The sequence below is a fragment of the Eriocheir sinensis genome, chromosome 52 (assembly GCF_024679095.1).
Source record: "Eriocheir sinensis breed Jianghai 21 chromosome 52, ASM2467909v1, whole genome shotgun sequence".
Taxonomy (NCBI): domain Eukaryota; kingdom Metazoa; phylum Arthropoda; class Malacostraca; order Decapoda; family Varunidae; genus Eriocheir; species Eriocheir sinensis.
The window spans coordinates 9,894,528-9,915,641 of record NC_066560.1 but is presented as its reverse complement, the minus strand read 5'-3'; positions in this window follow the sequence as shown (position 1 = coordinate 9,915,641).

Below are 21,114 nucleotides of genomic sequence, written 5' to 3'. Positions count from 1 at the left end.
AAACACCTGTCAACACCTTCACCCTCCCCTGCTGCTGTTGCCCCTGCTAATCTGACAATCAACTTTTCATCACTCAAGCAGGAAGAAGAGGAGGAGGAGGAGGTGAAGAAGGAGAGTAGGGAAGAAAAGGAAGGTAGCAAGGATGAGGTGTATGAGGATGGGAAGAAGAGGAAGGAGTTGGTAAAGAAGGAGGAGGAGGAGGAGGAGGATAAGGAAGAAGAAGTAAAAGAGAATAGGAAGGAGGAGGTGAAGGAGGAAAGGAGAGAAGAAGAGATAGATAATGGACTGACTGAAGGAGGATAAAATGATGAATAAAAGAGGGAATAAAGATAGATGGAAAGAGATCGAAAGATAGATAGAGGAAATAAATAAAAAAGAATGGAAAAGCTATAAAGAAAGGGAGATAAAGAAGAGAAGGGAAAGAAGAGGAAATAAAAAAAGATGAAAAGAAAGATGGAGAGGGAGAAGGATGGAGCAAAAAAAATGATAATGAAAGGGAGAGGAAGAAAGGAGAGGAAAGAGAAGGGAATGAAAACGATGAAGAGAGAGAGGAGTCACCCCCTATCAACACCATTTCTCTAACCCATCAACACCAAACACCACCACCCCTGCCTATCAATCACCCTTTCCATCCTCTCCACCCTGTCAACACTAAATCAGTTCCATCATCTTCATCACCATCATCATCAACACCTATCAACATCATATCTATAACCCATCAATACCAAAAACCACCACCCCTGCCTATCAATCACCCCTTCCATCCTCTCCACCTTGTCAACACCAAATCAGTTCCATCATCTTTATCACCATCATCATCAACCCCTGTCACTTCTACCCCTGCCTATGTGATAACTAACGTCCCATCACCTGCCACCCTTCCCATCACCCCTGTCAGAATTGAGTTTGCTTCCCATCATCAGCTGTCACCCCCCCCTCCCTGTCAACTATCCCTGTCAACATCAATACTCACGCTCTCTGCCACCCCTGTCAACGCTATAGGTTAGTTTCACCGTCATTCACCAACCCCTGCCGCCCCTATCACTCCCCTTCTACCCCTGCCATCACCACTATCTACACCTTATCATCCCCCTTCTTCTTCTTCTTCCTCATCGTTATTTACATTTATTATCATCACTATCATCATCATCTTCGTCAGTGCTTCATCTCTCACTCCACTATCGTCATTTTCAACCCTTCTTCTCTTTCTCCTCCTCCTCCTCCTCCTCCTCCTCCTCCTCTTCTTCTTCTTCCAGTCATCATCATCATCATCTCCGCCGCCACCGCCACTGCCGCCACCGCCGCCGCCTGCCTGCCTGCCATTCCCGTCTTCATATCCTCCTCCTCCTCCTCCTCCTCCTCCGCCACCTGAAGGACGGGTGTTGAGTGACTCGTGAGCGTGAAATAGCGTGATTCTTTTCATTCCCTTCATGCATTTTCCTCTTTTTTTTCTCTTTTCTTTCTTTTCTTCCTTTTGCATTTTTCTTGATTTTTTTAATTCGCTCTTTTTTGTGTTTTCTCTTTTCTGGTTTGTTTTTGTTTATTTGTTTGTTTGTTTGTTTTTTCTTCTTTGTTTTCTTGTTTTTTGCCTTTTTTGATCGTTTTATTTTTGTTTTTCTTTTTTTTCACTTTGGTTTTCGTATTTTTTCCTTCTTCTTACTCCTCTCCTCCTTCCTTCATCTCATTCTTCTTTCTCTTCCTTTTCTTTCTTTCATTCTTTCTATCTTTTTTCTTCCTTTATTTATTCATTTATTCTTTCCTTTCTTACACATTTTCTTTCTTTCTTCCATTCTTCCATTCTCTCCTCCTCCTCCTCCTCACCATTTCCTGTGTGCGTCAGGAATCACTATCGCCTCCTGCATCTATTAATCCACTTCATTTCCTCCTCCTCCTCCTCCTCCTCCTCCTCCTCCACTTCGGCTACTCCACCGCCACTAACAGCTCTCACAACCCTTTGCTATTCCTCTTTCCTATTACTCCTCTTACACCTAATCCTTCTCTTCCTCCTCCTCTCTTCTTGGACAACCACTTCCTCCTACCTCACCTCTTGTCTCCTCCTCCTCCTCCTCCTCCTCCTCCTCCTCCTGCTATTTCTCTTCCTCGCAGCCGTCTCCCACTCGGGCCAAAGAGCTACGTCCCAATCAGGTTAATTGGATTAGTACAGGTGATCTGGAAGGGGAGGCGGACGAAACAGGTGGGGCGAGCTGACCACTATTGTTACGACCACTACGACTACTACTACTACTACTACTACGACTACTACTACGACTACTACTACTTTTGATGCTGTTGATATTGCTGACCAGGAAAAAGAATACACTCAGCATTACAAAGACGAAGAGGAAAACAACGAGGGACAGGAGGAGGAGGAGGACGAGGAGGAGGAGGAGGAGGCCCACTGGAACGCATGCAAGGTCACAGGAGGAACCGGACTAAGGAAATTTACTGGCTTATAACGAGATTACCTGCTTTAGAAGAAGAAGAAGAAGAAGAAGAAGAAGAAGAAGAAAACAAAAACAAGCGTCCGAACAGGAGTAGAAGAGCAATAAAGAACACAACCAAAATATCAACAAGTACAAGAGCAGAAAAAAACAGGAACCACAAAATAAACGTGAATGTTACAAAGAAAAGTTCAAACATAGCACACACACACACACACACACAGGTATACCAGAAAAAAGAAAAGAGAATCTGTCAACACTGCAACGCTTTCTTAACAATATTGTGTCTACACGGGCCGGTGCGTGTCCCAGCGCCGCGCACGGAGAGTAAAACTGTTGGGCGCGCACGCTAACGAACCCGTGTGCGTTGTGTTATTTCTTTCGGGGGCGGAATATGTGTTTGCGAGTGTGTCTGTTTTGTTTTCCTTCTTACGTAACAGTGGACGAGAGGGGTTTTCACAGGTTCCTACAGTCTACACAGGAGCGAAAAAAAGAAAAAAAGTCCTTAAAACAAAATAAATAACCCCCTTTTTTATGACCAGTGTGTTGTGGTTTTTTTTTCAGAAGTTTGCAAAAAAAAAAAAGTTTCTATTCTAGTCTACACAGGAACGAAAACAGAAAAACAGTCCTGACAACAAAATGAATATCCTCCTTTTCATGCGGTTTCTATCCAAGGAAGACACTAACTACTCGCAGTAAATTTTTCATACCGACAAGCCCCTTACACGACGCTGAGCTGCCACCGAGCCACCTGCCACGTCATTATATCACCCGGGCGATGTTTGTAAACGAGGCTCAAATACGAGACAGCACAGGGAGGACAACTAGGAAGACTTGGTTCTATTTAATTTTCCATATTTTGCTTTGCGTATTTTCAGACGCTTCCACTCTTACAACATATACTTCGCAACGCCACATAGGATATTAGTCAGGTTCTCAAGAGGGTTTTTAAAGTCCATGGTGCAGAAGCCTTGTCAAACTGTCACTAAGCTCAAATAACTATCCAAGGCTGTACCCAAAAAGTCTAGGGGCCGCTTTCACAGTCGTTTTGTTTGTTTTGATCGTTACCAATGGCGCTGATGGACGCTATAGTTTTCCGCGTGGAACTGGCCGATGGGGTAGTGGCGGCTGCAGAGGAGGCGAGAGGTGTTGAGAGTGTGTGGCAAGGTGCGGTGCTAGGCTAACCCCGCAGCCGCCTCTACCCCATAGGCCAGTTTTAAGTGGTAACGATCAAAACAAACAAGACCGTGAAAGCGGCCCTAGGAAAGCCTTACTAAATGAGGGTGTGTAGCCCACGAAATGTTTGAGACTCGGGACCCTTCACAATGGGGAAGAAAAGGTCATTCAAGCATTTTTATTTACGAGGCCAACCGGTGAGTCTACGAAAGCCTTACCAAATATGAAAGTGTAGGTCATGCAAACATTTTTCTTTCCTGGTCCAGCCGGTGAGTCACGCTAACAGTTCATAACAGCGGGCGGCAATTTAGCTCTCCAGCTCTGCATCAACATCGTCGGCGTGCTTTGAAAACAATCCCCGCGCCGCGCAACACCGACAAACTTTGTGTGTCTTTGTGCTGTGCGCCGGGCGTGTGTTGGGAACGCCGCCCCCCCACTCCTCCTCACACGCCTGGGGTCGCATCGCTGCAGCCAAAGGATCCAGGCCCCGTATTCTCAGTGTTGGCAGTCGCGATAAATATTTCCAGAGGCCACAAGGGAGATACGTCGGGTTCTAATGAGTGTTTCTTCACGTTCACGGTGCAAAAGTCTTGTCAAACTATCACTAGGCTCATAAAACTACCCATGGAAATACTAACATAATCTCTACGAAAGCCTAATCAAATGTGGGAGTGTCAGCACCGAAATGTTTGAAAATATAGGCTCCAGAACCCATAGTCTGAAACATTTCGGGGTTTACACACAAAACTACCTATGGAAACACTAACATTATCTCTACGAAAGCATAATTAAATGTGGGTGTGTCAGCCCAGAAATGTTTGAAAATATAGGCTCCACGACCCGTTTTTTTTTTTTTTTTTTTTTTTTACAGCTAAGGAGAGAGTTCAAGGGCGTAGAGAACATTTCGAGCTCACACACCCACATTTGGTAAGGCTTTCATAGAGGTTGTGGGTATCTCCATGGGTAGTGTTATGAGCCTAGTGATAGTCTGACAAGGCTTCTGCCCCATTAACGTAAAAAAACAGAGGTTGTGGGTATCTCCATGGGTAGTGTTATGAGCCTAGTGATAGTTTGACAGTTCTTCCGCCCCATTAACGTAAAAAATAAAATAATGAGATCCCGACTAACCTCCATTGTAGCCTTTACGAAATATTCATTGTAAAAGCCGAAAGCGTTTGAGAATGCTAAACCGCAACGCCTCACACACTCAGCATAGCCCGCCAACACACCGCAAGGCCATGATCAGGAAAATTAAATCAAGCAGCGGACGCGTGGAAATCCAGCATTAAAAAAAAGGGGCCAAAAGTACGCACGTAAAAAATACTGACTGAGTAAAAAAAAAAAAAAAACGGTCTCTGAAGTTTCACGGGAACATAATTTCATTTACCTGGACCCAATTTGCAGGTATACAAAGGAGCGATTAAATGACCGTGTAAATACTCTCTCTCTCTCACACACACACACACACACACACACACACACACACAGAAACACACGTCACTATTGTTCTAAGGGGATTCACTGTGATAGCGGCTTGAATATTACATAGAGAGAGAGAGAGAGAGAGAGAGAGAGAGAGAGAGAGAGAGAGAGAGAGAGAGAGAGAGAGAGAGAGAGAGAGAGAGAACAGGTAGACTAGCCATCCAGGTGAAGACACGTTCCCATTACATCATTATAGCCCCGCGAGTGAGAGAGAGCAGCGACTAATGGGCCGAGATCTATAATGCAGCGGCCTCGTGTGGGATGCAGCGAAGGCCATTGTGCGTCCCTCAATAACCGGCGATGAATTATTGACGTCTCCTTTATGAAGCCCTCCCTAAGATCAATGTTCTCGCATACCGCTGCCCGCCCCGGAGAATGGATGATGGAGAGCCGAAAACAGAGGAGAGACTGGACGGGAGAATAGGTTAGACAGGGAATGGAGAACAGAAAAAAACAGAGAGAATAAAGCAGGTAGGAAAATGAGTTATGGTGGAAATGAAGAACAGAAAAAAAAGTATAGGTTAGACAGGGAATGGAAAACAGATAAAACAGAGAGAATAGAACAGGTAGGAAAAATGAGTTATAGAGGGAATAAAGAACAGAAAAAAACAGTAGAGAACGGGCCGGAAAATAGGTTAGGCAGGGAATGGAGAACAGAAAAAAACAGAGATAATAAAATAGGTAGGAAAATAAGTTATGGTGGAAATAAAGAACAGAAATAGAAAAACGCCGAAGGAGAATAAAGAGCGAAATGAAAATATGGAAAACACAGAACGTAAATAGTAATAGAAAAACAATAACAACGCCTGACAGAGAGAAGATAAAGAGGACATTGGGGATAGAGAGAACACACAACAGCAGGAGAAATACAGAGAACACCAGACAGTAAAAAAGAACGAATTGCGGCCGGAATAAAGAACCGGAAACAGAATATGGAACGGAGGAGGAAGAACAGCTTATAACAGAACAGAAAACGCAGAAAAAGTTAGATAATTGAGAAAAACAATAACAGTGAGGACAGGATAGAGAGAGAGATGGCGATAAGGGACAGAGAACAAAATTTAGAACTTAGTAGAGAACAAAGAAGAGAGAAAACACAGAACATGATTGGGAGTAGTAGAAAACTTAAGAGAGAAATGATGATAGAAAACAGAGAACATTAAAGTAGGCATTGATTATAGAGGAGATAGCTGGCGATAGAGAACGGAGAACAGAAGAGAGAAAAGTGAAAAGTTAACAAGAGACGGATAAGAGAGAACACATATTAGAGAACAGAGAAGAGAGAAGAGAAGAAATAGGTGGGAATATAGAAAGACATGAGAACAAAATAAGGAATAAAAGAAATAGAAAACCAAAGTTGAATAACGAACAAAGAATACAAAAAAAACAGATAACAATAGAAAAAAAAAAAACTAAACAGCACACAAACAAACAAACAAACAAACAAAACACACATACATATAATAATGAGAGGAATACTAAACAGCAAACAACAAACAAACAAACAAACAAACAAATCACACACACAATAATAGGGAGGAAGACACGCAGAACCAACTCCCCTTCTCCTTCCACCCCCCCCCCCCCCCCCCGCTTATATTACTCCCCAGCGCCGAGCGACTGGGAACGTCATATATCACGCCCGGGGACATTATCGTACTCGCACGGATATTATCGTATACCCGCGGGAGGAGCGGCGGCGCGATTTGGAACACTGGGCGGCGGTATGCGTCGATTTGGGACGCCGTTGTATACTCGGCCAATAGACGTTTAGTTATCGGCCTTGGTTGTACGCGTCACGGAAGAGGCAATAGAGAGAGGAGAGTGGGTGGGGATGAGAGGAGAGAGAGAGCGGTGGATAGATGAGAGAGAGGGAAGAGAGAAAGGGGAAGTGGGTAAGAGGGAAAATAGGGCAAAATGTGGAATAGAGGGAACAGAGTAGAGTGAGAGGGTAAAACAGGATAGAAGGCAAAATAAGGGATAGATGGAGCAGAAAAAAAGGGAAAAAGGGAGACTAGGTAGGTAAGAAAAGACGGAGAAGAGAGAACAGAGTATGGAGGGAAGGGTAAAGAAAGCAGAGAAAGAGAGACTGAGTAAATAAGAGATGAAATAGAGGAAAGAACAGATGGGATAGAGGGATTAGAGAAAGGAAGGGAGAGTGGGTAAGAAAGGAGAGCGTAGAGAGAATAGATGGGATAGAGAGAGCAGAGAAAGAGTGAGTAAATAAAGGATGATATAGAGGAAAGAATAGATGGGATAGAGGGATCAGAGAAAGGGAGAGTGGATAAGAAGGGAGAGCGAAGAGAGGATAGATGGGATAGAGAGAGCAGAGAAAGAGTGAGTAAATAAAAGATGATATAGAGGACAGGATAGATGGGATAGAGGGATTAGAGAAAGGGAGAGTGGATAAGAAGGGAGAGCGAAGAGACGAGAGATGGGATAGATAGAATATTAATTAGAAAAGATACAGGATTCGAAGAAAACACCGATGCGAGAGCTGGAAACCCTCCTCCCCAAAACAAATCCCAATCGCATGAATAGAAAACGACATCGTACGAACAGAAAACAATATCGAACGTCAAGAAATTGCCCCCCGCGCGACCGAATAAGTCTTGTACCGGCAAAACACGAAAAAGTAAATACAGCGCTTCCAGAACACCGAAACGAACGCTCCCACGCCCGCGGAACAATATCGTACGTCGCAAAAAAGTGTCGAACATCCACAAATGAAAAAAAAGCTCCCGAGACAACACAACCAGACTCAAAAGACGATATCGAGCAGAACCAATACAGCGACTCATATCTAGACCAATATCGCATGACGCAAAAAAAATTATCGTACTCCAAGTGATAAAAATCTGCTAACACACCGAATCACATAGAAAGCAATATCGAATTCATTGAACTTACTAACCTACAAACAGAAAAATATCGTAGAGCGCAAAAAAAAAAGTCTCGTTCACCCAGTAATTAAAAAGTTGGTTCCAGAAAATAGATTCGAGCTTAAAAACCGATACCGAACACGCTGAATACGGTAACGCACACTTAAAGAACAAGATCGTATGCCCATAAAAATTATCGTACATACGGAAATAAAAAAAAGGCTTCAGAACACATAATAAGACATAGAAAACGTTATCGAACACAATGAATATACAAACACATCTTAAAATACAAGATCGCATGCCCCCCCAAAAAAAGTCTCGTAGGCCCAAAAATAGTAAAAAAAAAACTTCAGAAAAACAGAATTAGACTTAGAGACCGATATCGAACACGCTGAATAAAGTAACTCACACCTAGAGAGCCGAAATTGACCTCTCTTTTGCCCACTCTTTACTTTTATCTTTTTTTTTTAGGAGCAGCGATTAGTGGGCCTTTTTGTATACTTTTGTTGTTGTTGTTGCCCTTGAGTTGTTTCCTTCACTGTAAAAATATATTATCATACCCTAACAATAAGTCTAATTCACCTAACAAAAAAAAGTTCCTCCATTCAATTAAAAAAAAAAAAGTTCCTTCATACCAATTCATCTTCGGCATCATCATTAATTCATTATAATTGTTTTTTTCTACTTTTACTTTCTTGGTGTGTCCTTTTTTTTGTAACCTAGAGAAAAAAAAAATATCATCTCGCACCCAAGAAATAAACAAACAACAAATAAACAAACCCAGCATAAACTCGAAGAAAACGGGAAACCACACATAGAAAACGGGATGACACACACACACGCATATCCACACAATACACTATCCAACCGCCTGAGAACGGAATCCTACCCAGTGTCGGACCGCACCAAAACAATACCGAACACCCGGAGGACATACCAAAGGGGGGGGGGTACACTGGGGGGGGGGGGCAGTGGGGGGAGGCATAGCGCTGGGGGACACCTTGTCAGCCTAGACGAACTCGGATCACAAGCGGGAAACCGAGTTATCGATCTGTCTTAAAGGGGTGAAGTTATTATGCCATGTGTGTGTGTGTGTGTGTGTGTGTGTGTGTGTGTGTGTGTCTAAGTTAAAGAGTCGAGTGAGAGGAGTCCATGTGTGTGTGTGTGTGTGTGTGTGTGTGTGTGTGTGTGTGTGTGTGTGTGTGTTTCTAATCCACTCTTCCATCCTCATTCCAGGGTTGTACAATATCGATAATGTAAAAAAAATAATAATAATAATAGTAGTAATCAAGACAGGTGTGTAACAAAAATAAATCGAAAGGGACCATTAGTTTGCCGTCACGCTTTGGTGGTGATGGAAACTATTAGCATTTAAAATACCCGGATAATGATATAATGCATAAAATTAACGCGCCGCCCCCTTACCGAACAAAGATTAAGCGGCCGCGCGGCGTGAACAACCTTGCACGGGAACGGGACGAGAAAAAACAATGACGCAATAATTACACGTGCGGCAAGGCGACGGAGATGAACACTGAGGCCAAGCGCAACTGTTATGTGTACCCCCGAACTTTGACCTCACCAATACATAACTACGGTGATGATAATAGTGACGAAGGGGAAAAAAAGGAAAACAGCTTCAAACAGACAAAAAAGGAAGTAAAAGTAGAAGAAATAATAATGATGTTGAAGATAATGATGACGAAAAAATAAAGAGATGGAAGATTAACTACCACAATAACATTAAATACTACTATAAATCAACCACACACACACACACACACACACACACACACACACTCAGGCACAGTCCCTCCGTCACACTTAACATGACCGATAAACTACCAAGATAACAGACCCTGAGAACGCGTCGTAAGTTATCAAGCAGAGGACTAACGAACTTGAGAGTAATAATAATAATAATAATAATAATAATAATAATAATAATAATAATAAGTCGGTTGACCCTCACTTTCGTCACACTTTCTCATACCTTTTACAGAACCTTCATAATATTTTTCCTATTTAAAGTATTTGTAATTGTGACTAAATTGCTTCTACTAAAGGTAAATGGACAAGGATTTACGAGGGGTGAGTTTTTTTTCTTTCCTTTCCTCCTCTTCCTTCATAAATGTCGAGAAAGAAAACGGTGACGGGCGAGGGTATCCAACATTTATGGCTGACTGTGATATCTTTAGTGCTATCTTATCTCCGCAGCCACGTGACCGCTTGCTAGAACACTCTCTCCTCTCTCTCTCTCTCTCTCTCTTTATCAGTCAACTCTAATCTATTACGTCTTTACCATAAAACCCTTTGACATATGTTTGCTTTGTGATGGAGACGCGTGCGTGTTTGAATATGTATGTGCGTATGTATGTATTTATGTATGCGTGCGTGTGTGTTCATTTATGCATGCGTCTATGTATGTATGTATGTATGTATGTATGTGCATGAATCTATGTATGTGGCCATAAAAAGAATATGTGGATGCCACGTCACGCCTCAGTCAAAACACACACACACACACACACACACACACACACACACACACACACACACACACAGGAACCTTTACCATCACTGCCACCATGGAAAAATTACGTTGCTTGGAGAGAGAGAGAGAGAGAGAGAGAGAGAGAGAGAGAGAGAGAGAGAGAGAGAGACTACTTACTAGCGCAGCGCCTCGGGGTTAGCTCATAAAACGTTGATGGAGAGAGAGAGAGAGAGAGAGAGAGAGAGAGAGAGAGAGAGAGAGAGAGAGAGAGAGAGAGAGAGAGAGACATTAAGAGCAACTGTTCGCGTCTTGCTTTAAAATATCAAAAAGGAAGAAAAAGATGCAAGTAAAAAAAGAGCGGCCTACCTTTTTTTTTCATTGCAAATAAATGAATAAAATCATTGAAAGTGGAAAATAAAAATACAACCTGAGGCGCATTCATCACGAACATCAACATTATTATTACTTATACACTCAAACATGAATCATCAAAATGCTGGAAACGCCACCACGACGACCAACAACAACAAACAACAACAAAGTCAATAATAATGATAATAATAATAATAATAATAATAATAATAATAATAATAATAATAATAATAATAATAATAATAATAATAATAATAATAATAATAATAATAATAATAATAATAATAATAATAATAATAATAATAATAATAATAATAATAATAATAATAAACATCTAAACAACCACCATCGCCTCCACAATCCCATTTATCGCCAGCCATTTCATCACCATAACCACTATCACCACCACATCAATACCACCACCCCCACCACCATGTTCATCCTACCACCGTTACAACCACAATCTCAACAGCCCCCACTATCTCAACAACCACAATTACCACCACCACCATCATCACCATCAGTATTACCAGTATTACCACAGCCACCACAACAATCACCACTACCGTCACCACCACCATCATCACCTCCACCACTGTCACAACACCACCACTGCCACACCACCACCACCAGAACAACCAAAGTCCAAACAACAAACGGTGGCAACAAAGTTCAGACAAAACAGAGACGTCGGTTCTTTTTTTCTCTTTTGCATTGTAGATTTCTCATTACATGCGGGTTGTGGACGCAGAGAAAACATGAACAGGGGAAAAAATACCAAGAATTTAATAATAGTAATAATAATAATAATAATAATAATAATAATAATAATAATAATAATAATAATAATAATAATAAAGAGGATGATAATGAAGAGGAAGAGGAGGACGACGGAGAAGAGGAGAAAGAAATAGATAAAGAAGGAAAATTTAGGTTACAACAACAACAACTACTACTACTACTACTACTACTACTACTACTACTACTATTTCTACTATTTCTACCACTACTACTACTACTACTACTACTACAACTACTTCTACTACAAAAACAAAACGATAAAAAGAGCACTGATGACATTAACAACAATTTTCACACACACACACACACACACACACACACACACACACACACACGTTCCAGTCACGGGCATGAGCGTGAAGATTCTGAATGTATTTTTGTGTGTATGTATTGTGTGTGCGTGTCCTCCCCCCTCCCCCCCAACCCCCCCCCACCCCAACAAAGCCAGGTCCCTTCTTTGTTGACTGTGTGTTCGTATTTCATGTGCGTTTAGTCACCATCTGTTTTATGTGCACATGAAAATTCTGCATCGGTAGATCTATGTGTACTAACTTTGTGTGTGTGTGTGTGTGTGTGTTTGACTTATTACAATGCTTTGGTTTAATAAATTCTCTATCTACATATTTATCCATTTATCTATCGATGCGTGTGTGTGTGTGTGTGTGTGTGTGTGTGTGTGTGTGTGTGTGTGTGTGTGTGTGTGTGTGTGTGTGTGTGTGTGTGTGTGTGTGTGTGTGTGTGTGTGTGTGTGTGTGTGTGTGTCAATAAAAACACAACCTGAACCAGTAAAAAGAGTGAACGAAATCTAACCTCGAAATCTTTGTGTGTGTGTGTGTGTGTGTGTGTGTGTGTGTGTGTGTGTGTGTGTGTGTGTGTGTGTCAGAACCTTTTACCAAACCTTTTTTTCCCTTGCTCTTTTTTTTTTTTTTTACATTTTTCCATTTTCCTTTTGTCCACTATTCCAAGATTTATATGCATCCTTCTTTATCCCCTTCCCCCCTTCCCTTCCCTTCGTTATTGTATTGTTCTATATTTTTGTTCTCCCCTTTTAAACTGCTTCCTCTTATTTTTCTTTTTTTTCTTTCTGGGGTATTTTTCTTTTTGTTTTTCTTGGTCAACGTTTTACCAGTGTTGGGCAAGAAGAGGGAAAAAAACTCATAAATCACTGACTGTTTCAAGAAGGGGTTTGTTGTTTCCTTCTATCTTTTCTTCTCTTTTCCTTCTTTTTTTTATATTACTGTCACGGGATTATTATGTATGTTCTCCGCTCCCTTCCCACCCAACCACCACTCAACAGGAAAAAAAAAATAAGGACGGAGACCAACATTGTATTGTGTTGTAATGGCGCGCGTCTCTGTGTGTGTGTGAGAGAGAGAGAGAGAGAGAGAGAGAGAGAGAGAGAGAGTAGATGCCAAAGCTCATAAGATTAAATAGTTGTGGTTCTTTTCAAAACATAACTGGAGGAAGAGAAAAATAAATAAATATAGGAAGGATAGGAGCAAAAAAAAGGGGCTACTGGGAAACTACTGTGTACTGACCTCAACCTGAGTGTACTAGGGAATACTAGAGGTGTACTGATAGATACTTGGGAATGCTATATACTCTCTGTGTGTACTAAGGGCCGACACTTGTATGTACAGGGAGCTCATGGGTGTACCGGGGAACTACACTGGTCTGGTACACTGCGGAAGATATATAACGTGTACTGTGGAGAGGTGTAGCGGGAGCCAGACTGGTGTAGAAACGTGGTACACTAAAGCTACACTGGTATACTAGGGAGGGTATTAGGTATAGAGGACATGGGTGTACCGGCAGAGGGTCAAGTGTACTAGGAAGTGTGTTAAGTGTAGTACCGCAGCAACACTAGTGGACGAGAGGGTGTGTGTGTGTGTGTGTGTGTGTGTATCAGGAACCACATATGTAAAACGTTAGAGAATTTGATGTACTAGGAAAGGTGTAAGTGTTTTATACCGGAGACACAGGGATACACATGGGAGGGTGTATGTGTACCAGGAACCACAGGGGTATACAGTGGAGGGTGTGGGTGTACTGGGGACACAGGGAACACAGGCTGGAAGGGAGAGGAGCTGCCGGGGGAAACTCAGAGTGAAACAAGAACTTGAAGATGGCAACTCAGTGTCACCCCCAGCCGTCCCGCCCTCCTTCCTCTCTTTCCTTCCTTCCTCCCTACTTCACTCTCTCTCTCGATCTCTCCCTCTCTCCCTTTCCTCCCTTTCTCTTTCCTCTTACGCTCCCTCACTCTCTCCCCTCTCTCTTCCTTTCCTTACTATCTCCTCCCTCTTCCCTCCCTCCTTCCTCTCTTTCCTTCCTTCCTCCCTACTTCACTCTCTCTCTCGATCTCTCCCTCTCTCCCTTTCCTCCCTTTCTCTTTCCTCTTACCCTCCTCACTCTCTCCCCTCTCTCTTCCTTTCCTTACTATCTCCTCCCTCTTCCCGCCCTCCTTCCTCTCTTTCCTTCCTTCCTCCCTACTTCACTCTCTCGATCTCTCCTCTCTCCCTTTCCTCCCTTCTCTTTCCACCTCCCTCACTCTCTCCCCTCTCTCTTCCTTTCCTTACTATCTCCTCCCTCTTCCCTTTATTTCCTTCCTTCATCCCTACTTCACTCTCCCTCTCGATCTCTCCCTCTCTATCTTTCCTCTCTCCCCTTCCTCCCTTTCTCTTTCCTCTTACCCTCCCTCACTCTCTCCCCTCTCTCTTCCTTTCCTTATTCTATCTCCTCCCTCTTCCCTCCCTCCTTCCTCTCTTTCCTTCCTTCCTCCCTACTTCACTCTCTCTCTCGATCTCTTCCTCTCTATCTTTCCTCTCTCCCCTTCCTCCCTTTCTCTTTCCTCTTACCCTCCCTCTCTCTCCACTCTCTTTTCCCTTCCTGCCTCGCCATTTTTCCTTTCCTTATTCAATCTCCTCTCTCTTCCCTCCCTCCTTCCTCTATTTCCTTCCTTCCTCCTTCTTTCACTCTCCTCCCTTTCTGCCTCCCTCTCTTTTCTCCTTTCCTCCCTGCTGTTCTCTTTCCCTCTCTCTTCTCTCCCCTCCTTCCTCCAATCTTTCCTATATTTCTCCTATCTTTCCTCCTTCCTCCATCCATCCCTCTCCTCTCCCTCCCGTAATCTTTTTTTTCCTCCCTTACTCTTTTTTTTTCCTCCTTCCTCCCTCCTTCGCCTTCTTTCCCCTCTCTGTCCTCTCTCACTTCCTACCTCTCTTCCTTTCCTCCTCGACCCTCAATCTTTCTCCTCTCTCTTCCCTCCCTCCCTTCCTCCCTCCCTTCCTCCCTCCCTCCGACTCTCCTTCAGTCATTATTTTATCCATCTTTCTTATCCCTCTCCTTCTTCTTCCCTCTTCTTTCCTCCCCTTCTCTTTCTATTTTCTTTTTTCTCTCTCTTTTCTTCTTTTTTCTTTCCTATCAAACCCTCCTTCCTTCTTCTTTCTCCAACCTTTTTTTTTATTTCTTTCCTTCTTCCCTCACTATACTAATCTTTACATCTCTCTCTCTCTCTCTCTCTCTCTCTCTCTCTCTCTCTCTCTCTCTCCACCACAACAAGTGTTTTTCATGGCTCTCTCTCTCTCTCTCTCTCTCTCTCTCTCTCGCCATTACCCTTCTGGCCAAACTTCTTTAAAGAACGAAATAATTACAAGTTCCGCCAAATTACAAGCATTACCCAACCAAAGACCGAGAGACAGAAAAAAAGGGGGAAAAATATTAAGGATGAGACGGGAAAGGAAAATGTAGGAAAGGAAATGAAAGAAAAGGAAAAGAAAAGGAAAGGAAAAATTAATAAGTGGAAAAGAAGAAAAGGAAAGGAAATGAAAGGAGTAAAAGTAATGTGTAATAGACAGTATGAAGGTTGAGATGGAAAAGGAAAATAAAGGAAAGAAAAGCAAAGGAAGGGAAAGGAAAGGAAAGGAAAGGAAAGGAAGGGGAAGGAGAGGGAGAGGAAGGAATAAATTTGTAAGTGTAAAAAACAATATGAAAGTTGACACGGGAAAAGAAAGGAAAAGGAAAGAAAATTAAAGGAAAAGAAAGGAAAGGAAAAAAATAATGTGTGAAAGAACAGGTTGAGACGAAAAAGGAAAACAAAGGAAAGGAAACCAAAAAAAGAAGTGAAAAAAAAGCAATATGAAGCTTTAGACGGGAAAGGAAGAGGAAGGAAAGGAAAAGAAAGGAAAAGGAAAAAAAACATTAAGTGTATCCCGCCCCTTTAAATATATATTAGGCGGCGTCGTAACGAAATTAATAAAAACTGGCAAAGGAAACATTGGAACACATTATCCCTAACCCGACCAAGGAGAGAGAGAGAGAGAGAGAGAGAGAGAGAGAGAGAGAGAGAGAGAGAGAGAGAGAGAGAGAGAGAGAGAGAGAGAGAGAGAGAGAGAGAGAGAGAGAGAGAGAGAGAGAGAGAGAGAGAGAGAGAGAGAGAGAGAGAGAGAGAGAGAGAGAGAGAGAGAGAGAGAGAGAGAGAGAGAGAGAGAGAGAGAGAGAGAGAGAGAGAGATACAAGGAAAAAAGGAACTGAATCAAACAAATAACTCCTAAAGATAAGGTAGAGATATGATCCAAGCAACAGAAGTAGCAATATCAATAGTAGTAGTAGTAGTAGTAGTAGTAGTAGTAGTAGTAGTAGTAGTCATGGAGGGCGGGCGTGCTGGTCCAGAAAAATAGGGGAACACCTTCACTTCCCTTTTCATTACTCTGATCAATACCGGCCGGGGTAACTGAGCCTGGGGAGGGGGTGGGCGGGGATGCTGGGGGGAGAGAGAGATGGAGGGATGGAGGAGCGGGCAGGGAGGACAGAGAGAGGTCAGGGAGAGTGAGTGAGTGGTGTGTATCTTGAGAGAATGAGAGGGTTGAGGAAGGGGAGGGGAAAGGATGAGATGAGATGGGATGGGAAGGGATGGGAAGCGATGAGCTGGAATGAGATAGGATGGGATGGGATGGGGTGCTAGGAGGAGGAAGAATGGGAGGGTAAGTGAGTGTAAGGAAGGTGATGGGAAGAGAAGGAGTGTGAGGGGAAAGGGAAGTGAGGGATGAGGAAAAGGAAAAGACGATGAACAGGAGACAGACAGACAAAAGAAGAGATAGATAACGGAGGTAAAATAGAGAGAACAGGAAGAAAGAAGGAATAAGAAGTAAAGGAAAGGAGGAAATACGAAAGGAAAAGAGACGAGAAAACAAGGAAAGGAATGAAAAAGAGTAAAAAGGAAAGGAGAAAAAGAGTAAAGGAGAGAGAGAGAGAGAGAGAGAGAGAGAGAGAGAGAGAGAGAGAGAGAGAGAGAGAGAGAGAGAGAGAGAGAGAGAGAGAGAGAGAGAGAGAGCATGATCAGGCTGTGCTCATTACTTCCTACAGCGTCCTTATTAAACTCTTATTAATGGCACTGAAAATTGGTCAACACGGCGGAGCGGGCTTAAATCTGCACCGATTGGACAGTTAAGATCTGGTGCCGCGGGTGACGCACGGCGGGGGCAGTGCCAAGGGGGGGAGTGCCGGGGGGGGGGGAGAACGGGAGTGCCACAAAGGGAGAATGTCAAAGGGAGTAACTGGGGAAGGGATACTGGAGTGCCACCAACGAAAAGGGAATGCCAAGGGGGGGGGAAACGGGAGTGCCACAAAGGGAGAATCTGTCAAAGGGAATAACTGGAGAAGGGATATTGGGGTGCCACGAACGAAAAGGGAGTGCCAAGGGAGGAAAACGGGAGTGCCACAAAGGGAGAATGTCAAAGGGAGTAACTGGGAAAGGGATATTGGGGTGCCACGAACGAAAAGGGAGCGCCAAGGGAGGGAGAACAGGAGTGCCACAAAGGGAAAATGTCAAAGGGAGTAATTGCATGGGGAAGGGATACTGGAGTGCCACCAACGAAAAGGGAGTGCCAAGCGGGGAAGTGCCAAAGGGAAGTGCCACTGGGGAAGGTAAAAGGGAGTGCCACAAAGGGAGAGTATCAAAAGAAGTCACTGGTGAAGGGAAACGAAGGGAGAGTGCTGAGAGAAGGGGAAACTGCAGTGCCACAAAAGGAGGGTGCCAAGGAGAGCCACAGCAGAAGAGAACGAGAGTACCACAATGGGAGTGTCAAAGGAAGGCACTGAGGGGAGGGAGGAAGGAAACAGTGCCACGAAGGGAGAGTGCCAAAAGGGGGCACTGAGGAAACGAAACAGGAGAGCTACAGGGAGAGTGCCAATAGGAACAAAAGAGAGCAGAAGAAGTGGAAAGAGACGAAGTGACTTGCTGGTGAGGGAAACAAGGAAAACAAAGGAGTAGAAAAGGAAAGAAGGAAGAGAATGGAGTGGTAAGGGAAAGAAGGAAGAGCAAAGAGAGGAAAGGGTAAGAAGTAGTAATAAGGATAAGCGAAAGAAGGAAGAAGAAGGAGAGGAAGAGTAAAAGAGTAATGGTAAGAAGGAAAAGAAGGAAGAAGTGGTCAAAGAAAAGGGGTGAGGATAAAGGAAGGAATGAAGAAAAGGAGAGATAAGGGATATAGGAATGAAAGCAAAAGAAGGAAGAGGAAGGAAACGGAAGGGGAAAAAAGAGAGAAGTGGATTAGGAAAGAAGGAAGAGGAAGGAGTAATAAGGAAAAGGGAAAGAAGGAAGAGGAAGGAGAGTGGAAACTAACCAAAAGGAGAGTTTGATAAAGGAATGAGTGGAAAACAGGGAAGAGGAAAATAATCAGAGGAAATATCGGAAAAGGAGGGAAAGAAAGAAGAAAGTGGAACAATGGAACAAAAAAAAGACGGAGTGATTGATAAGGAGAAAAAAAGGAGAGGAAAAAAGTTACAGAGAGAGAGAGAGAGAGAGAGAGAGAGAGAGAGAGAGAGAGAGAGAGAGAGAGAGAGAGAGAGAGAGAGAGAGAGAGAGAGAGAGAGAGAGAGAGAGAGAGAGAGAGAGAGAGAGAGAGAGAGAGAGAGAGAGAGAGAGAGAGAGAGAGAGAGAGAGAGAGTGCATTAAAGAATATGGTAATGGTATAGCGGAGAAGAGAAAAGAGAAAAAAAAAAATGAGCGTTTGGGAAAGGGAGAGAGAGAGGGGGGGACAACCAGGGTTGAGAGAGAGGGAGAGGGAGGGGGGAGGGGGGGACAACCAGAGGGGAGAGAGAGGGAGAGAGAGGGGGGGAGAGGGGGGGGGACAACCAGGAGAGAGAGAGCATTAGGGTAAAGTGTCACGCAGAGAGAGAGAGAGAGAGAGAGAGAGAGAGAGAGAGAGAGAGAGAGAGAGAGAGAGAGAGAGAGAGAGAGAGAGAGAGAGAGAGAGAGAGAGAGAGAGAGAGAGAGAGAGAGAGAGAGAGCAGGGGAATGCCAATCGAGGGGAGTGCCTATCGGGAGTGCCAACAGAGGATAAGCCCGGTGAGTGCCTGGAATGAGGACCCGGCTATGTGGGGCCCAATTAGTGCCTGGTTACTTAGTGCCGAAGGGGCCGTGCGCCGGTAACGGGTAAGCGGAAAGGGAGGGTGTCACGTAGGGGTCAAGGGAGTGCCAGTGGGTGCCAGGGGGGGTGCCAAACCAGTGCCAAAGTGGAGGACAACAGGAAGAGGTGTCAGGATGTAAAGATGATAAATGGTTAAGTAAATAATGATAATAAACAAACGGAAAAAGAGAAAAGACAAGAATATGAGAAGGACGAGAACCAAAGAAAGAAAAAGAGAGAAAGAAAAAGAGAAAAGCAAGGACTGACGACAAGTTACTAAAGAAGAAGAACAAGAAAAAAAAGAAGAAAGTGAGCAATATAGTAATGAACGTAATAAAAATAGTAATAAAGAGAAAATAAGATAATAATGCGAGGTTAGTAATTTCTTGAGGGAATTAGAAGTGCTTGAGGTGACGAGTTGACCACCAGACGAGGGAGACGTGGAGAAGAAAGCAACATGGAAGCGAGGAAGAGAGGGCAACAAAGAGAATGGAGGGTTAAAACAAGACCGCCTCCTTTAGCGATTCAATCTATATCGCTAGGCACTTGTATGACCAACTGAGGATATTACTGTACCCCGAAGAAATGGTACGAGGAGGAGGAGGAGGAGAAGGAAGAATGCAAAGAGGATGATAAAGAGGAGTACAAGGATGAGGAGGAGGAGGAGGTGGAATGCAAAGAGGAAAATAAAGAGGAGTACAAGGATGATGAGGATAAGGAGGAAGAATGCAAGGAGGAAAATAAAGAGGAGTACAAGGATGATGAGGAAAAGGAGGAAGAATGCAAGGAGGAAAATAAAGAGGAGTACAAGGATGATGAGGAGAAGGAGGAAGAATGCAAGGAGGAAAATAAAGAGGAGTACAAGGATGATGAGGAAAAGGAGGAAGAATGCAAGGAGGAAAATAAAGAGGAGTACAAGGATGATGATGATGATTATGATGATGATAAGGAGGAGGAGGAAAATAAAACTGAAATACGAAAACAAGAACACTAATAACAACAAAAGAAAACGAGGATGGGACAGACGAGAATAACGATGGAAAAACAAACAAAACAAAAAATAACAATAATGAAAAAAACACCAAATAGTAAACATGAATAATTTTAATAACGATAACAGTGATACCACCAAAAAAATGGAAGAGGCCTAATCTAACAGCTATACAAAATCACAGGAGGGGGAAGAGAGGAATAGGAAGAAAAAAAAGGTTAGGAGATAAAAAAAAATCACCCTCCCCTAACCCCCCAAAAAACGAGGATAATAAAATGATGACAACCACAAAATAATATACTAAAACAAGAAACATGGAAACATGGAAACATGGAAACGCAGGCAACAGAAAGCCTATTGGCTCATTACGAGGTTGCCCGCTTTGGTGATTTAATCTGCTCGACAGCCTGGGGCCTGGGGAGCAGATGAAAGCACCTCGACATTGAGGAGCAGATGAAAGCGCCTCGATATTGAGGAGCAGATGAAAGCAACTCAATATTCAGTTTACTCCCGACGCAGCGAAGTGACGGTCGATTCTATATTTGAAGGAGTTGATAGTATTCGCATTTACTACTTCTGAAGGAAGATTGTTCCAGTGACGGATGACTCGGTTTGAAAAGAAACTCCTTCCGATGTCTGTGTTACATCGACTAGACTGAATGGGTAAACCGTTATTTCTAGTTCTTAGGTTGGTTTGCAATTCAAAGAAATTGGAGTAATCGACGTTATTGAATTTTTTTAGATACTTGAAGACTTGAATCATATCTCCTCGTAGGCGTCTTTTCTCCAATGTAAAGAGATTGAGTCGCTTGAGTCGTTCCTCGTACGGTTGAGCCCTTAAGGTTGGTATCATTTTCGTGGCGCGTCGTTGAATCCTTTCCAGTAAATCAATGTCCTTTCTGTAATTAGGAGACCAGAACTGTACTGCATACTCGAGGTGCGGTCTTACCATGGAATTATACAAGGATAGCATCACGTCTGGCGTTTTACACTCGAAGTTCCTCGCTATGAACCCGAGCATAGTGTTGGCTTTGTTGTATGCTTTTTTACAGTGATTCGCGTGTTTCAGGTC